The sequence below is a fragment of the Palaemon carinicauda genome, chromosome 23, assembly GCF_036898095.1.
Source record: "Palaemon carinicauda isolate YSFRI2023 chromosome 23, ASM3689809v2, whole genome shotgun sequence".
NCBI lineage: Eukaryota > Metazoa > Arthropoda > Malacostraca > Decapoda > Palaemonidae > Palaemon > Palaemon carinicauda.
In genome coordinates this window covers 56739866-56747365 of record NC_090747.1, presented here as the reverse complement: position 1 = coordinate 56747365, position 7500 = coordinate 56739866, and positions in this window count along the sequence as shown.

Sequence of the window (7500 nt, the reverse complement as noted above, 5' to 3'; positions counted from 1 at the left end):
ATTATCACCATCATTATCATTATTATGATCATCATCATTATCATCATCACCATTATCACATTAACATCATCATCATTATTATCACCATCATTATCATCATCCTTTTCATCATTATCATCATCACCATTATCATCATCATTATCATTATCATCATACTATCATCATCATCATCACCATTACCATTATCATTATCATTATCGTCATCATCACCATTATTATTATTATTATTATTAGAGTTATCATAATAATTATCATTATCATCATAATCATCATTATTATCAATACTATCATCATCATTATCATCATCATTATATTTATTATCATCATCATTATTATCATCCTTTTCACCATCATTACCATCATACTGTTATCATCATCATCATTATCATTATCATCATCATTATCATAGTTATTATCATCATCATTATATTTATTATCATCATCATTATTATCACCATCATCATTATCATCATCTTTATCAACATCTTTTTCATCATCATCGGTATCATCATACTATTATCATCATCAGCATTATCATTTTCATTATCATTATTATTATCATTATCATAGTTATTATCATCATTATTATCAGTATCATCATCATTATTATATTATCATTATCGTCATCATAATCTTCATCGTTATTGTTATTATCATTATCATCCTCATAATCTTCATCATTATTATTATCATCATCATCATAATCATTATCATCATTAATACCATAATCATTTCATTATCATTATACTCATCATCATCATCATTATTATAATCATTATCATCATCATCATTGTTGTTATCATCGTCATTATCATATTATCATCATCATCATCATCATCCTTATCATTTTCTTCATCATCATCATTATTATCATTATCATCATTATTGTCATCATTATCAGCATTATCATCATTATTGTCATAATCATCTCAAGTATTGTCATTATCATCATTATTATCGTTATTATCCTTATCACCATCATTATCATTATCATCATCATTCTCATCATCACCATTATCACATTACCATCATCTTCGTTATCATAATCATCATACTATTATCATCATCATCATCATTATCATCATTATTGTTATTTATCATTATTATCATCATTAGCATCATCCTCATCATTATCGGCATTATTATCATCGTCATTATGATTATCCTCATCATCACTATCATTATCATCGTTAATATCACCATCATTATCATCATTATCAGCATCATTATCATCGTCAGCATTATTATAATTATTATCATAATCATCATTTTCAGCATCAATATCATCATTATCATTATTACCATCGTCATTATGATTATCCTCATCATCATTATCATTATCATTGTTATTAGCATTACCATTAATATTATTATCATCATCATCATTATCCTCATTATTATTATTATATTCATCAGCATCATTATTATCATCATCATTATTATCTATAGCATTGTCATTATCATTATCATCATCATTATCATTGTTATCATCATGATCATTATCATCATTATTATTCTCATCATCCTCATTATTAGCATAATAATTTCATTATCATTATCATTATCATCATCATTAGCATTATTATCATCGTTATCATTATCATCATTATTATCATCATCATTATTATCATAATCATTTCATTATCATTTTCATTATTATCATCATTATTATCATAATTATATTCATCATATCGATATCATCACTATCATTTATATCATCTTTATCATCATAATCCTCGTCATTATTATCATCATTATAATCATCCTCATTATCATTATTATCATTATCATCATCATCATCCTCATTATCACTACTACTACTCCTAGCTTAGCTACAACCTTAATTGGAAAAGCAGGATGCTATAAGCCCAAGGGCTCCAACTTTCAAAAACAGCCCAATGAGGAGAGGAAATAAGAAAATAAATAAACTACAAGAGAAGTAATTAGCAATTAAGATAAAATCAATAGAAATTTTAAACTCCATGATGTACTTTGTTTTAGCTGAGAGAATTCGTTGCATGTGCTCTATTCTGTGTCCAATTTTTGCACTTGTTTATTTAAGTGATATCTTGGGTTCACTTGGTATTTACCAGTTTGGTAATGTCCAGACGAAAACACCTTTTGACTAGATTCCATCGATTTTTTTATTATATCTTAATTCATCATCTACTTTTCGCTTCATAATTCTCAGCCATGTAGGTATGGGTCTTCCAATTCTTCTAGTGCCTTCTGTAGCCCAGCGGAACGTTTGGTGGATATATCTTTCTTACGTATATCAATAGGGCCACTTCAAACAAAATTCCTTTTATGTGTAATTTCAGAAAAAAAAATTATCCTTTGGCTCAGTTAGATAATGTAAACAAAGCTTAAAAATTTGTTTATTTTTTCTATCATTTTTCTAAATAGGTAGACCTGCATTGTGTGTTGTATCTTTTAAGGTTTAAAAGTCGCTCATGAATGTCAGAGGCAAGGGACAGTGACATTGCCCTGACAAGCTGGACAATGCCCTAGAGGGCCGAGAGACTAACCATATATACATATGATCAGCGCCCAAGCCACTCTCCACCCAAGCTAGGACCTAGGAGGGTCAGGTAAAGGCTGCCGATGATTCAGCAGGTAGACCTATAAGCTCCCCCAACCCACCATTCTTAGCTCACAAGGATGGTGAGATTTCAGCGACCAAAGGAACTAACAAGTTTGAGCGGGATTCGAACCCCGGTCTGGCTTTCACCAGTCAGGGACGTTACACCATAGGCCACGATAACTATTATACGATAACTATCTTAGTGAAATTATTCGTTCAAATAATTCTGGTTTGACTAACAAGACAAATTTACGAAGTTTTCATTTATTATTTAGACGTGCAAGAACTGTACATAGTATACCAAACTATATACAAATAAAATCTTTATTTAATCTATATTTATTCAGTTAAATAAAAGGATTGAGCTCAATTTTGGATCTATAATAGATTTTTCGTGTAAGTGAATAATGTGAAAATATTTACGAAAAAATAAATGATCTTCTCTGTCTTACTCACGATTTTACGTATCTCTATATATATTTATAGAATATGTATTATTATAAAATATAATATAATCAGTGGCAAAAAAACTAAAAGTCTAAAATGGCCTGATCTAAAGTAGTTAAAAAAAGTTTCTGCACTTTTTCTCAAACCGTAAAGAGATTTACATTCAAGGGTGAGAAATCTAATAATAATAATATCAATAATAATGATAATAATGATTATTAACAATAACAAAAATGATAATGAGAAAAATATTGATAATAATAATAATAATAATAATAATAATAATAATAATAATAATAATAATAATAATAATAATATTATTATTATTATGATTATTATTATTAATAACTATAATAATAGTAATAATTATCAATGATAGAAATAATAATACTAATAATAGTAATAATTCTTAATAATAACAATAATGATGATGATGATGATTATGGTGACTAACAACAACAACAACAATAATAATAATAATAATAATAATAATAATAATAATAATAATAATAATAATAATAATAATAATACCGGTTATCAATGATAGAAAGAATAATAATAATAATAATAATAATAATAATAATAATAATAATAATAATAATCAATTACTTTTAAATGCAGTTTTACATTGTCTTAAGCATTTTTTGGAAATCTTTGGCTAGTGAGGGTTAGTTGCCTCCGCTAACGAAGTTGGAAGGAGGTTTTGTTTTCACCCCTGTTTGTGTTTGTTTGTAAAACAGCATCCTGGCCACTATTTTAACCGTTGAATAATGAGGCTTGTAGGGATTAACTTTTATGTAAAAAGCTGAAAATAATTACATTTTTGAAGGTCAAGGTCAAGGTCACGCAAAATGGCCAATTCACTTAATCAGCCATAAGATTGGACTTTTTTTTTGTCACAGAGACTCCAAACTTGGTCCATATTTGAGTGTATTAAAATCCACCCCAATATATGTTAAGGTCAAAGGTCAAGGTCGAGCAAAATGTCGGAAAATAAGCTGCAGCCGTGGAGGTCTGCGTTCTAGTAAGTGACCCTTTAGTTATTATTATTATTATTATTAGTACTGTTTTGGTCATGTTAATTCTTAATATTGATAAGGACACAAAGGTTTCCAAAGGAAAGTCCATTTTACAATATACTAATTTCAAGAGTTCCACATCAAATTAGCTAGATTCTCTACTGTAACAAATCCAAAATGTGGTATGAGCACCAAAGATAGCAAATTCCCTAATTTAAGTTAAAGGTGTCAGGTTTCAGTTCCAATTTCATCCGAATTGGTGATCACCAGAACGTCAGCTGGGCAAGCCCAACCTCCACTGTGGTGCCCAATGACACCAGTAGCCTCCCCAGTAAACGGCTTAAACTCGCGGTCTCTTGCTGAGGTCGATCTGTTGCCATGGGAATGCTAGGCCAACACGTTACCTCTGGACCGTTATTTACACGTGTGATTCATGTTTTTTGCGTTTTTTTTTTTAAGTTTTGTATTTCTGTCTGTCTATGTTTCTCATTCTTTGTGCCTAGTAGTATATATATATATATATATATATATATATATATATATATATATATATATATATATATATATATATACATTATAAATTTTGCACATTTAGACGTGTTTTTCATATTCAAATAAGCCATATATATTTTTGATACAATAATGCCTGGATTCTCTTAACGACCTCGGGATCAGAGCCCCAGGCAAAATCACGCAAAGACAAGAGCTTATGACCGTCCGGGAATCGAACCCTGGTCCGGCAAGCTTTTATAGACAGTGACTACCACTTGGCCACGAAGAAAGATAAAAGTCAATGACAATTCTTCTGTACTTATACCTATCGAATTTAGGTGTTTAGTATTTAGAATTGAAATCAACCTATCTTCACCATCGTAGCTAATTAGTAGTTTGTTACTTGGCATTCGATTGATGATAAATTTTGCACATTTAGACGTGTTTTTCATATTCAAATATGCCATATATATTTTTGATACATTAATGTCTGGAGTCTCTTAACGACCTCGGGATCAGACCCCAGGCGAAATCACGCAAAGACAAGAGCTTGTGACCGTCCAGGAATCGAACCCTGGTTCGGCAAGCTTGTATAGGCAGTGACTACCACTGGACATTATAGACTCATCGATGAGAGAGAGAGAGAGAGAGAGAGAGAGAGAGAGAGAGAGAGAGAGAGAGAGAGAGAGAGAGATGTTTAAAATTATTACTGTAATAAAAAAGATGCCTGGAATAGTATGAGAGTCTTTCATGACAAGTTATTAATATTATTCACAATTTCGAAGAGCTAAGAAGCTCACAGTTTCCTAAAGGTAGAATGGAAAGAAGGCTAGAATTGGAAAAGTGCAATTATTGATATAAGATAAAGCTATAACTTTTTCGTCTTTTTGGTGTATGGATGTAGGAGGCTAAGTTTTGCTGGCAATTACAAACCCCTGCTCAGAGATTTATAAGACGACATAATTTTTACACAAGAAAAAAAAAAGAAATTAAATATCTGAATATGATTTTGATTCTTTTAAATTAAGTAGATCTTGATTTTACTCCTTGATTATGGTTGTAGTGATTTCATGCATCCATCCATGACTCCAATTATTCAAGTAGAGAGTCGAAGCCCTGCTCAAGTCACATGGTTTTCAACAAACTCACTGTCTTTTTAATTTGTAAAAGATTGCTGTTAGTGCAACCGAATGAAACAAAACATTTGACACTCGATTAATAAGGGAGTTGAAACATTCAATCATAAAAAGGTTCTGCTTAATCTTTCTTTAAAATTTATATAAATGCACTAAAATGATCTTATTAACTTTATCATTTACTCTAGACCGCACGTGTTTCATACACGCTTATACACTTTGTCTTATCGCTCACTCATCCCTCCACTAATAATAAACTATCTTGTGTAAGATTGTTAGCTCAAGCTTTAATTTGTTTGTATTTTCTGGTGATGGAGCACCAATGGTTTGCTAGATTCAGGCCTCCGGCACTTTATTGTTTGGCAAACGCTAAACAAACATTTTCTTAAATGGAAGATATGGGACTTTGTGAAAATGCCTCAAGCCCATGGTTATTGTCCTCACACATTGTCCTGAAGAAAGATGACTCCTTGCACTTTTGTTTGGATTAAAGGCGTATCAATATGGGGACAGAATTAGATAACTACTTCCTCCCAAATTAATTCCATGTTTTTGGTAAATTCTGGTATTCAAAGAAAGTTTATAATAACATGTTTAACCTACGCTGTGTGTAATTTATCCCAATTTATGTTAAAATATGTGAAAAATTACAAAACTACAAAGCGTGCATCCGAAAATAAGCTGCTGTCATTGACTTTGGCGGATTGTGTTATTAAATTTGGACTTACGATGACGATACTTTATAATATATCTATTCTTTCACATTGATAATTGACCGAACATATATCTGATTTGGGAAATATAGGTTAGCAAATAAGTTTTGATTCACATTACTTGGTAATTATTTGAGAAGAATGAAGGTGTTCGGACAAAAATAATTCCGACAAATCAGGTATCAGGAACCTCTCCGAGCTAAAGAGCACCCCTGTGAGACGGTGCAAATATGCACGCTAAAAAAAATAGACTATAGTTACGGTTACCTTTCCCCTTGCCAACACATACACCGAATATTCTGGGCTATTCTTCACAGATTCTCTTTCCTCATATACCTGATAAGTTGACAACACTGAGATTACCAAAACAATTCTTCTTTGCCCAAGGGGTTAACTAATGGAAGCATCCTGCTTTTCTACTAGGGTTGTAGCTTAGCAAATAATAATAATAATAATAATAATAATAATAATAATAATAATAATAATAATAATAATCAATGTTCTTACGTCCTCGAATTTATCAATTATAACAACACGCTCTCTCTCTCTCTCTCTCTCTCTCTCTCTCTCTCTCTCTCTCTCTCTCTCTCTCTCTCTCTAATTAACCGATTGCAAATAATAGTACAATAAAAGGATCAGGTTTGTTTTTGAACCATTTAGCATGGTGCATTTTCAACATTCTCCATTAGATTAATATATCCTGAATTGAAAAAGTCTCTGTTGATATTCCTACGTCCTTCAGGTCGCTTGTTATAACTGAATCTCTCGAATTCCCGAAATACTAATAATTGTGTAATTATTTAGTATTAAAAGGATCAAGTGACTTCAGAGTGGGTTCACTATGAACTGCATCAGGTAATATTTGGTTTTATCATATAAACTTCTTTTGAATACATTCTACTTTTTATGTATTTATTGTTTATTTGATTATTATACGGAAGAATAGGAAAGTGAATTATTATTGCAACAACGAGATTCACTCATGGTACCCTGAATTATATTATTTTTCTAAAAACTGAATGTTTTTTGGAATTTATTTTTTCTTCAAAAAATCTATATGTATTTTTTTTATTCGTTTGAAAATCTTTCATTCAGTAAAGAAATTATTT